Source organism: Oryctolagus cuniculus, chromosome 9 (assembly GCF_051225735.1).
Source record: "Oryctolagus cuniculus isolate XC-2025 breed Fujian yellow rabbit chromosome 9, ASM5122573v1, whole genome shotgun sequence".
Lineage (NCBI taxonomy): Eukaryota > Metazoa > Chordata > Mammalia > Lagomorpha > Leporidae > Oryctolagus > Oryctolagus cuniculus.
Window position 1 is genome coordinate 31924789 of NC_142875.1, and position 20566 is coordinate 31945354.

The 20566-nt window shown below is 38.6% G+C and overlaps 1 pseudogene; it reads left to right on the forward strand.

Moving 5' to 3' along the window:
• The first annotated feature begins 8869 nt into the window (after nucleotides 1–8869).
• On the forward strand, nucleotides 8870–10101 carry LOC149124536 (ADP/ATP translocase 2 pseudogene; annotated as a pseudogene).
• Nucleotides 10102–20566: the final 10465 nt, after the last annotated feature.

Sequence of the window (20566 nt, forward strand, 5' to 3'; positions counted from 1 at the left end):
TTCCATGATTTTTCATAACACTTTGAAAACTACCACCACCTCCTCCACCCCCAGCTTAACACATAACGATCGATTTAAAATATGGGAAGATGCGGAGGTGACAAACAGAACAACCAGACCTCAAGCTCCTTTTCTAAATTCTTGGCTCATCTTCCATGTAATTCAGCAGCAATTTCCTTTACATTGGCTGCCTTGACATTGAAACTCATTTTTTCTATTTTAGAAATAGTTCCTGGACTCAAATATTAGCCACTTGTTATTAGAAGTAACAAGTGGAATAAATTATGTTATTACAGAAATACTAGATTCTGGGAGCTTGGAATTATATTGAACACAAATTAGAAAACACACACACAAAAAAAGAGGGAGGAGGTTTCTTTTACCAAACTGCAAGATTTTAAAAACTGATTTAAATTGTGGGAGATATATTAAGTTATTCTTTAGCACTTTTCTGATCACTTTGACATCCCTTACCAACATTTTAGGGTCCCTCTTTAGGAACTCAGTGTCTACAGATATCTTAAGTACTTTTATTCTTTTTTTTTTTTTTTTTTTTTTTTTTTTTTTTTTTTTTTTTTACAGGCAGAGTGGACAGTGAGAGAGAGAGAGACAGAGAAAAAGGTCTTCCTTTTGCCATTGGTTCACCCTCCAGTGGCCATCGCGGCTGGCACGCTGCGGCCGGCGCACTGCACTGATCCGAAGCCAGGAGCCAGGTGCTTCTCCTGGTCTCCCATGGGGTGCAGGGCCCAAGCACTTGGGCCATCCTCCACTGCACTCCCGGGCCACAGCAGAGAGCTGGACTGGAAGAGGAGCCACCAGGACAGAATCCGGCACCCCGACCAGGACTAGAACCCGGTGTGCTGGCGCCGCTAGGCAGAGAATTAGCCTATTGAGCCGCGACGCCGGCCTTAAGTACTTTTATTGTAACTGAAGCAACTCACTCATGTTTGGCATGTGATCCAGTTTTCCCTCTCTTTCACTAATCAAAATTCCTTATTCTTCAGGTCTAAGGCATTACTGGGAAAATAATTAAGTCCAGTGTTCTAAAAAAATTTATTTATAAAAATCAAAATATTTTCTCCCTGCTGAAACCTCGGTATCAATGAGCAGCACCACCCAGTCATTGAAGCCAGACATCTAGGAGTATCTTTATGCTTCCGTCTCCCTTGTTGTCCTTCTTCATTTTGTCAAGATTTGCAGAAATTATCTCATCTCTCTTCTATACCTGGACCATGATTCAAATATCAGGAAACTGTAAAGGAGGGGCTTGCAAAAAAATTAAGTATCAAATTAACACTATCATAGAACTAAAAAAATTAAAAACAGAAATATAATAGGCATGCTAAAAGTATAATTCCCAGCATGATCATGGATGAGAGTATAATACAATAAACATATCAAAGCAATTAGGGAAAAGAACATATACACTGTTGGTAAAGATGTTCCAACATATAGCTAAAATAGAAAGCCCAGTTGATGAATTATCTAAAATAAACTTATGCAATCACTGTTATCTAAAAATAAAATAAGAAGCAAAACACTTAGTGATGGGGCAGGCATTTAACACAGTGATTAAAATGCCACTTGGGATGCCCACATCCCATCCCGTATTGGAGTGTCTGGGTTTGAGTCCTGACTCTGCTTCCAATTTCAGCTTCCTGCTAATGTGACTCCTAGGAAGTGGCAGGTGATGTCACCCATGTGGGCACCTGGATTGAATTTCTGAATGCTGACTTTGCTCCGGCCCAACCCTATCTGTTGTAGTTATTTGGGGCATGAGATAGCACATGGGGCATCTTTGTTTCTGTCTCCTTGTTATCTCTGTCTCTCTGCCTTTCAAATACATAAAATAAAAATTTTTAAAAACAGGTCAGTGATAGACAAACTATCTCCATTTTTGAAGGCAAGGATGTTTGATTGTGTGGCTCAATAGACATACTATCTGAATCACAACATTCAGGATGCTTACCTTACTTGCTAGGCAGTGCTGAATCAGGGTAATTCATCCACCTAGGGGCCAAGCATGGGGTATCAAAGAAGAGCACAGAAAATCAGAGATGAATGTTTGTTCCCTAAAGCTGTAAACTTCCATGAGAAAGAGAGACAGAGGTGACATAAACATCCTCAATTTATTTATTTTTCCAAAATTATTTATACCTTCTTGGGGTACAGTGAGGAAAAGAGGGTGGAATAAATGCTACAGGTTATACTAATTAAACACTCATGGGAATGAATGTCAAAGCTCACTCTGAATGAAAATCTCAAAATTTACAATGAGGTTTTAGAAGCGTTCTACTTTGCATCTCCCAATTATTCCTTTCCCAAATTTTATTGGTTATTGAAATTGTCCCACAAATTCTATCACTTTATATTGAATGTGTAAAATAGAGAAAACTTACCACTTTAAGTCTCTGGACCAAAAGCACCTTATCGGGAATTGCTGTAGAGACGACAGCACACTGAAAGATATCTTGACTTTTCATTTGGTATTATTACTCTATGGAGATTTGTGAGCTTTTTCCCTTGGGGTAGAAGTAAATGTATTTTGCACACAAAATGGAGACTGACCAAATATTTTGTTGCACAGAATGACTGTGGAAGATATTAGAGTATGTTCTGCTTCCTCTCTCCTTCCAGGCAAGCAGAAGGATTGTATTTCCTTCCTCTATATAACTTTCTTAGGCCAATAAATGTGAATGGAAGTGCCATATGTTTCTTCCATGTGGCAGCATTAAGCATCAGTATGCAATTCTCCATATTCTCTTTTATTCTTATAATTTTTTTTAGTTTGGTGATTACGGAAACCAGTGTTAAGATGGAGCATCTGCCAGTCTATGTCCTGGAAAGACTCTTGAGCAAAGTCCCTCCATCCCACATAGCACATGTGGCAAGGCAAAGAAATAAGATTGTATTGTCAGAGCCACTGAAACTGGGGGTTGCTTGTTGCTGAAGTCTTATCTAGTGCATCCTGTTGTGTATGCTGCTCCTTGCAAAGAAAGAAATTTACAGTAGAGGCAGCCCTGGTCCCCTGATCTCGTTTGATCTCCCTTTAATTTCCTTTCAAAAATACTCAAATCCTCTTACTTTTCATTCAATTCAATGTAAAACTTAATATGGATTCTCTCAGGATCAATGTAAAACTTAATATGGATTCTCTCTGGAATCCACAAATTCTTGTGATTATGCATTTTCAGTTTTTATACTCAGTTTATACTGTTTTCACTGTGGAATGGCTTAGGAACTTTTTTAAAACTTCCAAGTTAAATATTAAGGTTGTGATTTAGAGCAAATTGAAAGTATGTCATTGCAAAAATTAAAATAAAAATAAGAAAGAAAGGAGAGGTTGGAGGGAAGGTAGGAAGAATCATTATGTTCTTAAATTGTATATATAAAATATATATCTATTTGCTTTATATAAATTTTTAAAAGTATTAATTTTAAAAAGCCTCCAAGTTAAATTTTCATTCTGCTTTCACATTTAACTGAAAAAAATCTCCTTAAGAGATTCCTAATCTGAAGCAGCCAATGACATCTCTTAAGAATGAGTCCATAGAGGATTAGAAGAGAATAGTGTCCTTGCAGTATTTCAGGACTCAAAAATCATGTATTTCTACAATGTGTTCTTCTCAAGTGTGTTTTTTCTTCTCCTCTCAGAGAGATTGCACTGAATATGTGCCAGTCTATCTAGCACGGAATACCTGGGTCTGAAAGTGAGAACACGGAGCCAAACTCTCACTTTACAGTTTAAGTGAACCAATTGTGGAGCTAGAGGGCAGCCAAAAATGCTTTTTGGCCTCTAAAGAACCAGTTTCCCCTATTTTTGGAATTTGAATCCTGTCTACAAATCAGTTGAATTGTTTTATTGATCTGAGCTGGACTTAGCTGTTCTTAATTGGGTTCCTTCATGTGCTTGTAGTCGGTTGAAGTAATATGGGCTAAAAAATCTAGGCTAGTATCATTGGAATGATATTCCTACTTCACATGGTCTGATCCTTTAGCAAACTACACAGTTTTGTTTTCATGGAAGTATCATGATTGCAAAAGAAGCAGAATCACTCAAGTATTTTTTCAAAGTTCTATTTATGTTATGTCTGCCACTGTTCTATTGGCCAGAGAAAATCATGTGGACAATCCTAGAATCCCTGTGAGAGGGCACTATCACAGGAAAAAATAAAAGAGGCAATAGGGACCATTAACAGAGTTAATGCCTAATATCTTAGTTAATGTGTTTAGAAAAGGTTAAGATTGCAGAAGAAGCTTTCTCATTCTATTATTGTAACACTATACATGGAATCTGCTCGCTGGAGTATTTCCAGCCACCTGCAAAATTTCACATGATAATTACCATTCGCAGCCCACTGGCTAGGGTCTTAGTACTTTTGTCAAGATCCTGTTTTCCTGGCCTCAACACACCAATAAAAAGATACAGGCTGGCTAAATGCATTATAAAACAAGACCCATCTATTTGTTGTCTACAAGAAACACATCTAACCAACAAAGATATCTGCAGACTGAAAGTGGAAGGATCAGGGCTAGCACTGTGGCATAGTGGGTAAAGCTGTAGTGCTGGTGTCCCATATGGGCACTGGTTTGAGCCCTGGCTGCTCCACTTCTGATCCAGCTCTCTGCTATAGCCCAGGAAATCTGTAGAAGAAGGCCAAAATCCTTGGACCCCTGCAACCATGTGGGAGACCCAGAGCAGCTCCTGGCTCCTAGCTTCGGATTGGAGTAGCTCCGACCATTGTGGCCAGTTAGAGAGTGAACCAGTAGATGGAAGTCCGACCCCCCCTCCCTGCCTCTCCTTCTCTCTGTATAAACTCTGACTTTCATATAAATAAATCTTTAAAAAAAGAAAAGAAAGGGAAAGAATGAAAAAAGATATTCCATGCTAACAGAAATCAAAAAAGAGCTGGAGTAGCCATCCTAATATCAGACAAATGGATTTTAATTTAAAAAAAAAAAAAGCAGTTAAAAGAGACAGAGAAGGCACTCAATAGGAAGATGTAACTATAATAAATGTATATGCAACTAATTATGGGACACCTGGTTATTTAAAAGAAATGTTAATGGATCTAAAGTGAGACATAGACTCCAATACAATAGTATTGGGGGACTTGAATACCCCACTTTCAACAATGGACAGATAAACAAGACAGAAAATAATCCAGGAAACAACAGAGTTAATTGATACTGTAGGCCAAATGAAACTAATGGATATTTACAGAATTTTTCGTCCTCCAGTTGCAGAATACACATTCTTCTCACCAGTGCATGGAACTTTTCCTAGGATAGACCACATACTAGACCATAAAACAAGTCTCTGCAAATTCAAAAATATCAAAATCATGCCATGCATCTTCTCTAACTAAAATGAAATGAAGCTAGAAATCAACAACTCAAGAATCTCTGGGACATATGCAAACACATGGAGACTGAACAACATACTCCTGAATGAACAGTGTGTCACAGAAGAAATCAAAAAATTTCTGGAAACGAATGGAGATCACAATAAAAATGTCAAAACTTATGAGATACAAAAAAAGCAGTGTTAGTAGGAAAGTTTACAATTGGCACCCCCATCAAAAAAAATTGGAAAAGTACCAAAGAAATGATCTATCAATGCATCTCAAAGACCTAGAAGAATAACAGCAAACAAAACCCAAAACTAGTAAGACAAAATAAACAATTAAAATTAGAGAAGAAATAAACAAAATTGAAACCAAGAAAACAATACAAAAGATTAGCAAAACAAAGAGCTGGTTTTTTTAAAAAAATAAACAAAATTGGCATAATACTGGCCCAACTAACAAAAAAATTGAAAGAAGACCCAAACCAATAAAATTAGAAATGAAAAAGAAAATGTAACAACAGATACAGCACAAAAATAATCATCAGAAATTACAACAAAGAGCTGTATGTCAACAAACATGGAAACATAGAAGAAATTGATTGATTCCTGGACACTTACAACCTACCTAAAGTGAGCCATGAAGACACAGAAAACTAAACATACCAATAACCAGGACAGAAGTTGAATCAGTAATAAAGACCCTCCCCAAAAAGAAAAGCCCAGGACTGAGTGGCTTCACTACTGAATTTTACCAGACATTTAAAGAAGAACTAACTCCAATTCCTCTTGAGCTATTCAAAACTATTGAAAGGGAGGGAATCCTCCCAAACTTCTATGCAGTTAGCATCACCTTAATTTCCTAAACCTGAAAAAGATGCAACAGAGGAAAAGAACTGAAGATAAATTTCACTGATGAACATAGACACAAAACTTCTCAACAATAAACCAACCAATCAAATCCAACAACACATCAGAAAGATCATTCACCCAGACCAAGTGGGATTTATCCTGGATATGCAAGGATTATTCAACATTCACAAATCAATCAATGTGATTTATCACATTAAAACACGGAAGAACAAAAACCATATGATTATCTCAATGGATGCAGAGAAAGCATTTGATAAAATACAACATCCTTTTATGATGAAAACTTTAAGCAAATTGAGTATAGAAAGAACATTCCTCAACACAATCAAGGCAATTTATGACAAACCCATGGCCAGCATCCTATTGAATGGAAAGAAGTTGGAAGCATTCCTACTAAGATCCAGATCCAGATAAGGATGCCCAGTCTCACCATTACTATTCAATATAGGCCTGGAAGTTTTAGCCAGAGCCATTAAGCAAGAAAAAAAATCAAAATGATACAAATTGAGAAGGAGGAAGTCAAACTATCCCTTATTTGCAGAAAATAGTATCCTCTATATAGGGCATCCAAAAGACTCCACAAGGAGGCTATGGAAACTCATGGAAGAGTTTGTTAAAGTGGCAGGTTATAAAATCAACACACAAAAATCAACAGTCTTTGTATACAGACAATGGCCCAGCTGAGAAAGAAATACAAGAGGCTCCAAATAGGTAAACCAAACTTATACAACAAAAAACAAACCTGGAGGCATCACAATACTGGATTTCAAGAAATACTACAGGGAAATTATAATTAAAACATCCTGTTACTGGCACAAAACCACATGGATAGACCAATGGATCATAATAGAAATTCCAGAAATCAATCCAGGCATCCACAATCAATTTATCTTTGACAAAAGAGCTAAAATCAATCCCTAGAGCAAAGACAGTCTCTCCAACAAATGGTACTGAGAAAACTGGATCTCTATATGCAGAATTATGAATTATGTATGCACCTTATATAAAAAAACTCAAAATGGATTAAGACCTAAATCTATTACCAAATACCATCAAATCATTAGAAAACATTGGGGGAAACCCTGCAATATATTGGCATTGGCAAAGAGTTCTTGGAAAAAATCCCAGAGGCATAGGTAATCAGAGCCAAAATTGACAACTAGGATTACATCAAGCTGAGAAGCTTCTGCACTGCAAAGGATACACTCAACAAGTTGAAGAGACAACTGACAGAATGGGAGAATTATTTACAAACCATGCGACTGATAAAAGATTAATATCCAGAATATATAAAGAGCTCAAAAAAAAAAAAAAGCTCAGACAGGGATAGAAAAATAACCATTGTGAGATTCACCCAGAACATTCTCCTTCTAAAGATTTCTTCAACAGTGCAAAAGATGTTAACAACACCTTACCTGATGTTTTGAGTGGGGCATTCTCACTCTTCAGTCTACTCTAACTTCCCTGTCTCACCTAATGGGGCAAGGGAGACAAGTGAGAAAACTCAATTAGATTTCAAGGCCTGGGACTAAACTTCTTTGGCTCAAAGCTCTAACCTCGGAGGCCAAAGCTCTATCTTTTATGCTGTCCTTTTTTTTATATGAAGAGCATCACATGCTAGCAACTGAGGACATTCATCAACCTCCTTCATCCATATACCTGCCCTTTCAGAAAAAGTTGGCAGTTTCTCCTGACTTAGTATTCTCAGAAAAGCATGTGGTTCTCTTACAGGTGTATTAGGACCCAAATGTCTCATTCCTAATCTTTTCAAAGAACCCACCATGTCACTAAATACTTTAGTCTTTTGCATAGTTTTTGTTTATTTTTTTATTTTTTTTTTATTATTTTTGACAGGCAGAGTGGACGGTGAGAGAAAGAGAGACAGAGAGAAAGTCTTCCTTTGCCATTGATTCACCCTCCATTGGCCGCCACGGCCAGCACGCTGCGGCCAGCAAACCGCGCTGATCCAATGGCAGGAGCAGGTGCTTCTCCTGGTCTCCCATGGGGTGCAGGGCCCAAGCTCTTGGGCTATCCTCCACTGCACTCCCTGGCCACAGCAGAGAGCTGGCCTGGAAGAGGGGCAACCGGGACAGAATCTGGTGCCCCGACCGGGACTAGAACCCAGTGTGCTGGCACCACAAGGCGGAGGATTAGCCTATTGAGCCACGGCGCCAGCTAACTGCATAGTTTTTTATACCTATCCTTTTGATTGCTCTTGAGAGCACACTTGCCTCACTCTTCATTTTAGCTTCTCTCACAATCTAGATAGACTGTTTCCAAAATCATCACATGCTAGATTCTTTTATTTTCTTTAATGACCCTTCCTTCAATTTATCTTTCCTCTACCATTTGATACTAAGCAGAAAAAAAAAATGCCATACCACAACTCAAAAACTTTGCTTGGAAATTTCATCAGCTAAATATCTTGGTTTATCATTTACAAGTTTTATTTTCTGCATAACTTTAATAAACAGTTAAACTTTCTGTCACTGTATAACAAGGATACTCTTTCATTCCATTTCTTTTTTTTTTTCCATTTTTACAGTGGTTTCTTTTATTCCTCCATATTTCTCTACAAGTTAGGGTTAGAAAATAAAACCACTATGGAAGGGTATAAACTTACATAAAAAAATAAAAATTTCTTGAGCCCCAGAGTCCCGGAGTCAAAGCCGGTTCCCAGCCCAGTCCTGTCCCGCAGTCGCCTGGCTCCTCTTTCCTTCCAACATGACAGATGCCGCTATGTCCTTCGCCAAGGACTTCCTGGCAGGTGGAGTGGCTGCAGCCATCTCCAAGACCGCGGTAGCGCCCATCGAGAGGGTCAAGCTGCTGCTGCAGGTGCAGCATGCCAGCAAGCAAATCACTGCCAATAAGCAATACAAGGGCAGTATAGACTGCGTGGTTCGTATCCCCAAGGAGCAGGGAGTCCTGTCCTTCTGGCATGGTAACCTGGCCAATGTCATCAGATACTTCCCCACCCAGGCTCTCAACTTTGCCTTCAAAGATAAATACAAGCAGATCTTTCTGGGTGGCGTGGACAAGAGGACCCAGTTTTGGCGCTACTTTGAAGGAAATCTGGCATCAGGTGGTGCTGCTGGAGTCACATCCTTGTGTTTCGTGTACTCTTTTGATTTTGCCCGTACCCGTCTAGCAGCTTACGTGGGCAAAGCTGGAGCTGAAAGGGAATTCAGAGGCCTTGGTGACTACCTGGTTAAGATCTACAAATCTGATGGGATTACGGGCCTGTACCAAGGCTTTAATGTGTCTGTGCAGGGCATTATCATCTTACCGGGCTGGCTACTTCGGTATCTATGACACCGCAAAAGGAATGCTTCCAGATCCCAAGAACACGCACATCTTCATCAGCTGGATGATCGCACAGTCTGTCACTGCTGTTGCTGGGTTGACTTCCTCCTATCCATTTGACACTGTTCATCGGCGCATGATGATGCAGTCAGGGCATAAAGGAACTGTTATCACGTACACAGGCACACTTGACTGCTGGAGGAAGATTGCTCGTGAAGAAGGAGGCAAAGCGTTTTTCAAGGGTGCGTGGTCCAACGTCCTCAGAGGCATGGGTGGTGCTTTTGTGCTTGTCTTGTATGATGAAATCTAGAAGTTCACATAAGTTATTCCCTAGGTTTGTTCCCCTGTAAACAGGCATGTTGTATTATAATCTTGAACATTCTTGACAGGCTCTTGTCTGTCTTATCAAAAGCAACTATGTGCTGGTTGAAAATGGGAAGCAATAATATTCTTCTGACCAGTTTTCTCTTAAAGCCATTTCCATGATGGTGATGATGATGGGACTCAATTACATTTTTTTATTTCAGTCACTCCTGATGAATAATTTGAAGAAATAAAAATATACAAAATAAAAAAAATTTCTTGAATTAGAGCTCACAAAATATGAAAATAAAAATAGAAATCTGTATGAAAGTAAAAATAGAAATCAATACAGAGTACCTTGGATAAATAAAGAGTAGTATAATCACTCACTCAAAATTGTTCTATATATCTGAAAAATTAATAATAATTGCTGCATTCAATCAACGGGTTGAATATCAAAAACATCACTGAAAGAAAAAAGCGGACTACAGGTACATTATTCTGTATCTATGAAGCCTCAAATACAATTTTTTGGAATTGATGACTTTGTAGTGACACTGATCTATGTAGTAAAACTCTAAGAAACATAGTAAATGAACAATTCAGCCAATGGTTGACTCTAAAGTAGAAAGAGATTTTGGTGTTAGATAAGTGAGATTTTAAAGCACTATTCTTTTAAACTGGAAAGTGGTAAATGTCCAACATATTGTCATCTTTAATTCTTGCTCCTACCTTTACTATTATTTTATTTCTGCCTAGTACGAGAGAAAAAATTAAATGTGAAACTTCAGGCATGGAATAGAGGTTACAAATGAGGTTGATGACTTCAGGTACCCAAGATAAGTTGTCTGTTCTATGAGACAATTGCAAAAAGCTAACAGAAAAATGCAATTTTTTAATGTTTTAATTTTTTAACTTTTATTTAATGAATATAAATTTCCAAAGTACAGCTTATGGATTATAATGGCTTTTTCCCCCTATAACTTCCCTCCCACCCACAACCCTCCCCTCTCCCTCTCCCTCTTCCCTTCCATTCACATCAAGGTTCATTTTCAATTATCTTTATATACAGAAGATCAATTTAGCATATATTAAGTAAAGAATAAGAGAGGGAAGAGATGTGCAATTCGGGACATGCTCAAGCTGACTTACCTCAAATGGTAGAGTCAGAAACATACCAGGGGATTCCAATTCAATCCCATCAAGGTGGCATGTATCAATGCCATCACACTAGTCCCAGTGATCAATTTCTGTTCACAACTGATCATAATGATAGGACTAAGAACCAAAGGGATCACATCAACAAGAATAGTGACTGCAAATACTAGCTGATAGAATCAAAAAGGGAGAGAACGATCCAACATGGGAAGTGAGATACACAGCAGACCCATAGAATGGCAAATGTCCTAACAGCACTCTGGCCTCAGAATCAGCCCTTAAGGCATGCGGATCCAGCTGAAAAGCCCATGAGAGTATTCCAGGCATGGAAAGCCAAGACACTCTGGGGAAAAAAAAAAAAAAAACCTAAATGAAAGATCTCCGCGAGTGAGATCCCAGTGGAAAGAACGGGTCATCAAAGAAGGAGGTACCTTTCTCTGAAGGGAGGAGAGAACTTCCACTTTGACCATGGCCTTGTCTAAATATGATCAGAGTCAGTGAACTCAGGGGGCTTCCATAGCCTTGGCAGCTCATGACAAGAGCCTAGGGTGATTACTGATGCCATAAACAAGAGTGTCAATTTGTTAAGTCAACAACAGGAGTCACTGTGCACTCACTCCTCATGTAGGATCTTTGTCCTTGGTGTGCTGTACATTGAGATTTAATGCTATAACTAGTACTCAAACAGTATTTTTCACTTTATGTTTCTGTGTGGGAGCAAACTGTTGAAATTTTTACTTAATGTATGCCAAACTGATCTTCTGTATATAAAGAGAATCGAAAATGAATCTTGACGTGAATGGAAGGGGAGAGGGAGTGGGAAAGGGGAGGGTTGCAGGTGGGAGGGACGTTATGGGGGGGAAGCCATTGTAATCCATAAGCTTACTTTGGAAATTTATATTCATTAAATAAAAGTTAAAAAGTTAAAAAAAATTTATGCTTGGATTTAAATATTTTTGCACAAAGTACATGTCTTTTAATCCCATTTGCCACAATTTCAATATTCCCTTGTGTGTATATGCTAAGCAATCTCCTATGAATCCCATGTTGTTTTTGTATTACCCAGTATTCAAAGTGAGTCTTAACATATTGTTCTAAGGTTGTACATTATGACTAAATGAAATAAAATATCACATCTGCAGTTGTTAAAAAAAAAGATTTCAACAGTTTTCACCCACATAGAAACACAAAGTGAAAAATACTGTTTGAGTACTAGTTATAGCATTAAATCACAATGTACAACACATTAAGGACAGAGATTCTACATGAGGAGTAAGTGCACAGTGACTCCTGTTGCTGACTTAACAAATTGACACTCTTGTTTATGGCATCTGTAATCACCCTAGGCTCTTGTCATGAATTGCCAAGGCTATGGAAGCCTTTTGAGTTCACTGACTCTGATCATATTTAGACAAGGTCATAGTCAAAGTGGAAGTTCTCTCCTCCCTTCAGAGAAAGGTACCTCCTTCTTTGACTTGCATTCCATTTCTAATAACAACTTCCTCATTTCCTTATAAGCCCTCACCAGCACAGCCTCTTTTTTTTCCCAAAGAAACTTTTTATTTAAGGAATACAGATTTCATGCATTTCATAAATACAACTTTAGGAATATAGTGATTCTTCCCACCATATCTGCCCTCCCACCCACATTCCCACTCCTCCTCCTCCTCCTCCCATTCCCAGTACCATTCTCCACTAAGATCCATTTTCAATTAATATTATAAACAGAAGACCAACTCTAAACTAAGTAAAGAGTTCAGCAATTCAGCACAGTCTCTTATATTTATATTCCTACTAAGACTATTCAAGGAAATATAGCACATTTCTATAACATTTCTTAAAATTCTACCAGTCTCTACCCATTGTCTAATTCCAACACCACATTTGTATTGATTTAGCATTTCACTTCTCTATGCAAATATATATATGAATTTCCTAACATTGTTGTAATAAATTACCACAAACTCAGTAGCTTAAAATATGACTATATCTCATAAACTTTTGGAGGTAAGAAGTCCAGAATAAGATTTACAGGGCCAAAGTCCAGGTGTCAGTAGGATTTCCTCCTTCTGGAAAGTCTGAAAGAAAATCCATGTCTTTCCTTTTTCTAGCTTTTTTGGCTACCCATATTCCTGGTGTGGACTCATCTTCTATCTTCAAAGCATAATACTCCAGCCTATGTCCAGCATCGCATCAATTTCTTCTCTCTGTAGCTAAACCTGTCTTTGTCTTCCTTTTGTGAGGATGCTTGTAATTACAATTATTTAGCTCATCTCAATATACTGAATTTGAGCACATCTGGAAAGTCTCTTTTGTCATAAGCAACATGTATAGGATTTGAGATTTAGTATGTGAATACTTTTGTATTCCATTATTTAGACCACCCAGTGTACTAAAATAATAATACTCGTAACTAAGTGGTTTTCATCACAGACATGCAAGTTTGGTTTAGCATTAAAATATCGATCAATATAATTTACTAACAAACAAAAAAGAAAAACCACATAATTATCTAAATAGACACAGAAAAAATGAGTCAAAATCAATGCCCATTTGATTTAAAAAAAAATCTCAACAAGCTAAGAATATAAGGTAACTCTTGAACGTTTAAGAGAGATTTAATATATCACCAAAACTGCCTTTAAAGAAAGCTATGTTTACAATGTAAGATTAGAAACAAAGCAAGTATTTCTAGCCTCATACCTTTTATTCAACATTTTCTAGCTTCTAGTTAGTGCCAAAAGTCAAAAAAAAAAAAAGAAAAAAAAAAGAAATCAAACTGGAAAAGAAGAAGAAAGACTGTCATTCACAAATGTCCTGGTTAAAGAACATTGAATGGGATAAACAAAAAAGTACCACAACTAATAAATGACCTAAACAAGTTTGCATGGTATTAAGATAATAAGCAAATATCACTGTAAGTCTAAACAGTAAGTTGAATAATTGCAAATTTTCATTGAAGTAGTACCATTCATAATAACATTAAAAAATTAGGTGATTAGGAAAAAGTCTGAAAATAAAACACACTAATGAGGGAAAGTAAAGACTCTGCAATCATATGTTATTAAGATGTCAATTTTCCACAAATTGATCAATAGGTCACATGTAGCTGCTATCAAATTTTTAGGACACTTTTCTCTTTTGACATACTAAATATAAAATTGATGTGGAAGTGAAAAGGATATTTTATAACCAAAAAGTACTTTGAAGGAAGAACAAGAGGGCAAGTAATATGGCCACTGAGCAAGATGCTCTAGCAATCTCTCCATGGAGACACCAACATTTATAGCCATCCATGTACTAAGTCACCATGACAACATCAGGGAAACCAGGTGAGAGACCACATTGCCTGGATTTGGTATGCTAATAAGAAAAAAAAAAAAACTTTGAAAGAAGAAAGATTTTCATGTCACCCCAAATCTGAGTAGAATAGTATGGAAAGAATGATATCTCCCATCTTGCAGAGGGAGCGGGAATAAAGATCAGACCCTAGACTAGAAGTCCAGTGCCAGGCCCGCTACAGTGAAACCTAGAGTAGGACAGTGCCCTATGGCCTCTGCAACTAGGCCTTTGGGTGATGGTCCACCCATATGACCCCTGCACAAACTCTGGCAGACAGTGGAACAAAATTCCAATCCCTGGAGATTAGAGAAGGAAAGTGAACTTAGGACTTTGCAATGAAATTCATTCCCCATATCAGATGGAGATGTGCACCCCGGTGGAATGGACTTGTTTCAGCCTGTATTACCACCAACATTATACAAGCCTGCAGTACACATCGAGATGGCATAGGACCTAGTGACTATGAAACTCAGATGTGAGTGAGTTTAACATAAGCCTTGGAAACCAGGGGACTTTCTATACCATCTCTCTATCAACCACAGGCCAACAAGGAGTAAGACTCTAGCTGCTCAGCAATAAGGTTGTAAAGTGAATTTAGGGCTTTCCCTTGAAGTTCAGAGCTCCACAGTGAAATCAAGCACCAGATAAACCCCAAAAGCCTCTATAGCTACCCTCCACCAATGTGAGCGGACTGTGAGAAATAAGCTCCAGCCATTGCTGAATAGGGCACCTAAGTGGGCGCAAGACTGGCATTTTGTATCTGGTAAAATCATCACAGGGCAGAACTTCCCAGTAATGGTTTCCAGTCACTGAACTTGCACTGGTTCCAAGTAGAGACTTGTGACCTGACTTAGTGGGCTTATATCCCAGCCACCAGCATGTGATAGGTTACAGTAACATCAGGCTATAAGCCCTGCTCAGAAGCAACCAGCCAGTAGCAAAGTGACCTTGGTTCTAACCCATGCTATACTGTTCTTGAAAAGATATGAACAGCCGGCGCCGCGGCTCACCAGGCTAATCCTCCGCCTTGCAGCGCCGGCACACCGGGTTCTAGTCCCGGTCGGGGCGCTGGATTCTGTCCCGGTTGCCCCTCTTCCAGGCCAGCTCTCTGCTGTGGCCAGGGAGTGCAGTGGAGGATGGCCCAAGTACTTGGGTCCTGCACCCCATGGGAGACCAGGAGAAGTACCTGGCTCCTGCCATCAGATCAGCGCGATGCGCCGGCTGCAGCGCGCTGGCCGCAGCGGCCATTGGAGGGTGAACCAACGGCAAAAGGAAGACCTTTCTCTCTGTCTCTCTCTCACTGTCCACTCTGCCTGTCAAAAAAAAAAAAAAAAAAAAAGAAAAGATATGAACTCCAGGTGGAATCTAGCACTGATAGCCGCAGAATAGGTCACTCTATTTTTTGCCCAACCTCAGGTAACACAATATGGAGAGACTAATTATCTTCTTGGCAGAAAAAGAAGGAAGTAGGTGCCAAGAAATTGCATAGAAACTGTGGGGACTCAAATGCCTCTGCAAGAACATGACCCTGACCACACCCTGCCAATGTGGGTCTCTGAGCAACCCCTGCAGGATTCCAGGCACAGCCTGCCAAAAGCCAGCCACAGTGGACTGAAGGCCAGCACCCCTGTGACCCGAGACTCTGCCTAACAGGGTGCTACCAAGACCCACATACTCCTGCTGAGTCACACAAGGGCTGTGCTGCTGCCATCAATTGTTGTTGATGAAAATGAACAGAGACTGTACTGCAGCATCCAAATGGAAATAAATCCAAAATAGCTGTTAAATTGACACCTGAAGACACATCTTCAGGAAAAAGCTTTTATCCATAAAAGCCACATTTTTAAAAGAATAGAAACTAACCCTCCAGAGAGTATAAAAAGGCAAGGGAAAATTATGCCCCCAAATCAATACAATAATGGTTTATACCAGGCTCCATAAAGAAAGAGATTGATCAAATATCTAAAAAATGAGATGAAAGAATAATTATATGAATGTTCAAAGAAATGTTAAAGCAGACAGACTGTTGAACAAAATCAAAGCAATGCATGAAATGAATGAGAAATTCACTGAAGAGAAAGAGATGTTGAAAATAAAGATGAAAACTTGGAACTGAAAAGCTCAATAAATCAAATAAAAATACATAGCAAAATTTCAACAACAGACTAGATCAAGCAGGAGAAAGAACATCTATACATGAAGACAGATCCTTTGATATATCCCAATCAGACAAAAAAAAAAAAGATAAAAACAAATGAAGACAGCCTCTGTGACATTTATAGCATTAAGTGAACAAATATTCAAATAATGTGGATTCCTGAGTGTGAAGAAAGGATTAGAGCCTTAGAAAACCTACACCAAAATTTCCCAATCTAAAGAAAGATATGGACATTTAAGTACAGGAGGGCCAAAGGACACAAACAGATATAACCCAAAAAGATCCACCCCATGATAAGTGATAGCCAAACTCTCAGCTATACAACACAAAGAAATAATTCTAACATTTGCAAGAGACTAGCACTCGGAAAACCCATTAAAAGGACTAGGCTTTTCAATAGAAACCTACAGTCAAGGTGGGACAGGAATGATATATCCCAAGTTCAGGAAGAAAATAGCTGCCAATCAAGAATATTTTACTTTGTAAAATTAACTTTCGTAAATGAAGAAAGAAGAAAAATTTCCCATAACTAGTAAAAACTGAAGGCATTAATCACCATCAAAACATCCTTGCAAAAGTTGTTTAAAGGTAGTCCTTACATACAGAAGCAAAAGAAAAATAGCAACCATCATGAAAACATCTATCAAACCTACAGGAATCAGAATAAAGGATATTTAAAATAAACAGAATAAAAAATTAATGGCAGGGCTCATTATTTGTCAGTAAATAGACAATATTACTTAATTAAAACACTGACTAAATGATTAAAAATAGCCCAATGATATGCTGCATACATGAAACTCACTTCACTAGTAAAGTCACACATAGACTGAAAGTGAAAAGATGCAAAAATATTTCTATGAAAAAGGAAATAAGCAGGAGTGGCTAAACTTAGAATAGATTGTAAGACAAAAGTTGTAAAAAAGAGACAAAGAAAGCCATTATATTGTGATCAATGGATCAATTCAACCATAAAATATGACAATTGTAAATCTGCATGTACCTAATGCTATTTTATGAAATAAACATTAGATCTACAGGAAGAGATAAGCTTTGGTACATTAATAGTGGAATACTTAAACATCTCAATTTCATCAGTGGATAGACCATCCAGAAAAAAGCAACTCTGTAGAATAAATGGATGTAACAGACATTCAACAACAACATTCCATCCAACAACTGCAAAATACACATTCTTTTCATAAAATATTTTCTAAGCTAGACTACATAGTCTGCTGGATTTACCCATTATGCCACAATGCTGGACCCTAAAGATATTTTTAAAAATTGAAATCATATTGTGCATTTTTTCTGACCACAATGAAATAAAACTGGAGGTCAACAACGAAACAAACTCTAGAAATCACATAAATATGTGAAGATTGAAAAACATGTTCCTGAAAGAACAGGTCATCAAAGAAGGAGGTACCTTTCTCTGAAGGGAGGAGAGAACTTCCACTTTGACTATGACCTTGTCTAAATATGATCAGAGTCAGTGAACTCAAAAGGCTTCCATAGCCTTGGCAACTCATGACAAGAGCCTAGGGTGATTACTGATGCCATAAACAAGAGTGTCAATTTGTTAAGTCAACAACAGGAGTCACTGTGCACTTACTCCTCATGTAGGATCTCTGTCCTTAGTGTGCTGTACATTGTGATTTAATGCTATAACTAGTACTCAAACAGTATTTTTCACTTTGTGTTTCTATGTGAGTGCAAACTGTTGAAATCTTTACTTAATATATACTAAACTGATCTTCTGTATATAAAGATAGTTGAAAATGAATCTTGATGTGAATGGAAGGAGAGAGGGAGTGGATAAGGGGAGGGTTGCGGGTGGGAGGGAAGTTATGGGGGGGGGGGAAGCCATTGTAATCCATAAGCTGTACTTTGGAGATTTATATTTATTTTTTTTTTTTTTTGACAGGCAGAGTGGACAGTGAGAGAGAGAGACAGAGAGAGAAAGGTCTTCCTTTGCCGTTGGTTCACCCTCCAATGGCCGCCGCTGCAGCCGGCGCACCGCGCTGATCCGATGGCAGGAGCCAGGAGCCAGGTGCTTTTCCTGGTCTCCCATGGGGTGCAGGGCCCAAGCACCCGGGCCATCCTCCACTGCACTCCCTGGCCATAGCAGAGAGCTGGCCTGGAAGAGGGGCAACCGGGATAGAATCCGGCACCCCGACCGGGACTAGAACCCGGTGTGCCGGCGCCGCAAGGTGGAGGATTAGCCTATTTAGCCACGGCGCCGGCCGAGATTTATATTTATTAAATAAAAGTTAAAAAAAAAAGAAAAACATGTCCCTGAATGAATAAAAGCTCATTGAAGAAATCAAAAGGGAAATTTTAAAATTCCCTAAAACTAATAGAAGTGGAAACACAACACATCAAAACTTAAAGGATTCACCAAAAACAATACAAAGGAGAACTTTATAACAATAATTACCTACATCAAAATAATAGAAAACTTTTAGGGTGCCCTTTGTGGCACAACAGATTAACTCGCCAATAGACGTGCCCATATTCCATATCAGAATACCTAGGATCAAGCCCTGTCTCTGCTTCTGACTCAGCTTACTGCTCAAGTGTATCCTGAAAGGCAACAGATGATGAATTCAGTACTTGGTTCCCTGGCACCTACATGGGAAGCTTGGATGCAGCAGTTCCTGGCTCCTGGCTTCAAGCTAGCCCAGACCAGGATGTACTGGCCATTTGGAGAGTGAACTAACTGATAGAAAACATCTCTTTCCTCTCTCTCTCTCCCTCTCTCTCTCTCTCTCTCTCCTCTTCCTTTCTCTTCTCTGTCACTCTGCCTTTCAAATGAATAAATAAATAAAATTTAAAAATAGGAAAATATCAAATAAACAACCCAACATGAATCTCAAGGACACAGAAATATAAGAACCAAACAAACAAGAATTCAGTAGAAGGAAATAAATAATAAATGAGATTGAAACTTTACAAAAAACTCAATGATATGAAGAGTTGGTTTCTTTGAAAAGATAAACAAAACTGATAAATCTTTAGATAAGCTAACCAAGTTAAAAGAAGACTCATGTCAATAAAATCAGAAATAAAATAAAAATACTATTACAATTGATACCATAAATATTCAAGTGATCATTAGAGACGTCTATGAAAAACAAATTGGAATGCCTACAAGAAATGGATTAATTTCTGGAAATGTATCACTCACCAAAATTGAATCATGAAGGTAAAACATCTGAATAGGCCAACAACAAGTAGAAATAGACATGAATCAATAATCGAAGATTCCCAACAAAGAAAAGCCTGGGACCTGATGGCTTCACTATTCTATGAAACTTTTAAAGAAGATTTAGTACTATTTCTTCTCAAACAATTCCAAAAATGTCAAAGGGAGACAGACCTTGTGACAAAAAGATTAAGTCACTATTTGGCACCTCCACATCCCATACTGCTTGAGTACCTGGATCAAGTCCCCATTAGAGTCCCAGTTCCTCCACTTCCAGTTCAACTTCCTGCTAATGCACCTGAAAGGCAGAAGATGGTGGCCCAAGTACTTGGGTCCCTGCCACCCACATGGGAGACCCAGATAGAGTGCTTGGCCCTGACCCTGACCTGCCTATTGTAGACATTTGGGGAGTGAACCAATAGAAGGAAGATCTCTTTCTCTCTGTGTGTGTCTGTGTCTTTCTCTTTCTCCCTCCTTCCTCTCTCTCTCTCTCTTTCTTTCTCTCTTTCAAATAAATAAATAATAAATATTTTGTAAAAAATTTATTTTATTTATTTGAAAGAAATAGTTACAGTGAGAGGCAGAGACAAAGAGAGAGGTCTTCCATCCACTGTTCACTCCCCAGATGGCTGCAACGGCCGGAGCTGTGCCAATCCAAAACCAGGAGCCAGTAGCTTCTTCTAGGTCTCCCACACATGTGCAGGGGCCCAAGGACTTGGGCCATCTTCTACTACTATCTCAGGCCATAGCAGAGAGCTGGATCAGAAGAGGAGCAGCTGGGACTAGAATCGTCACCGATATGGGATGTCAATGCTTCAGCCCAGGGTGTTAACCTGCTGTGCCACAGAGATGGTCCCATAAATCTTTTTTAAAA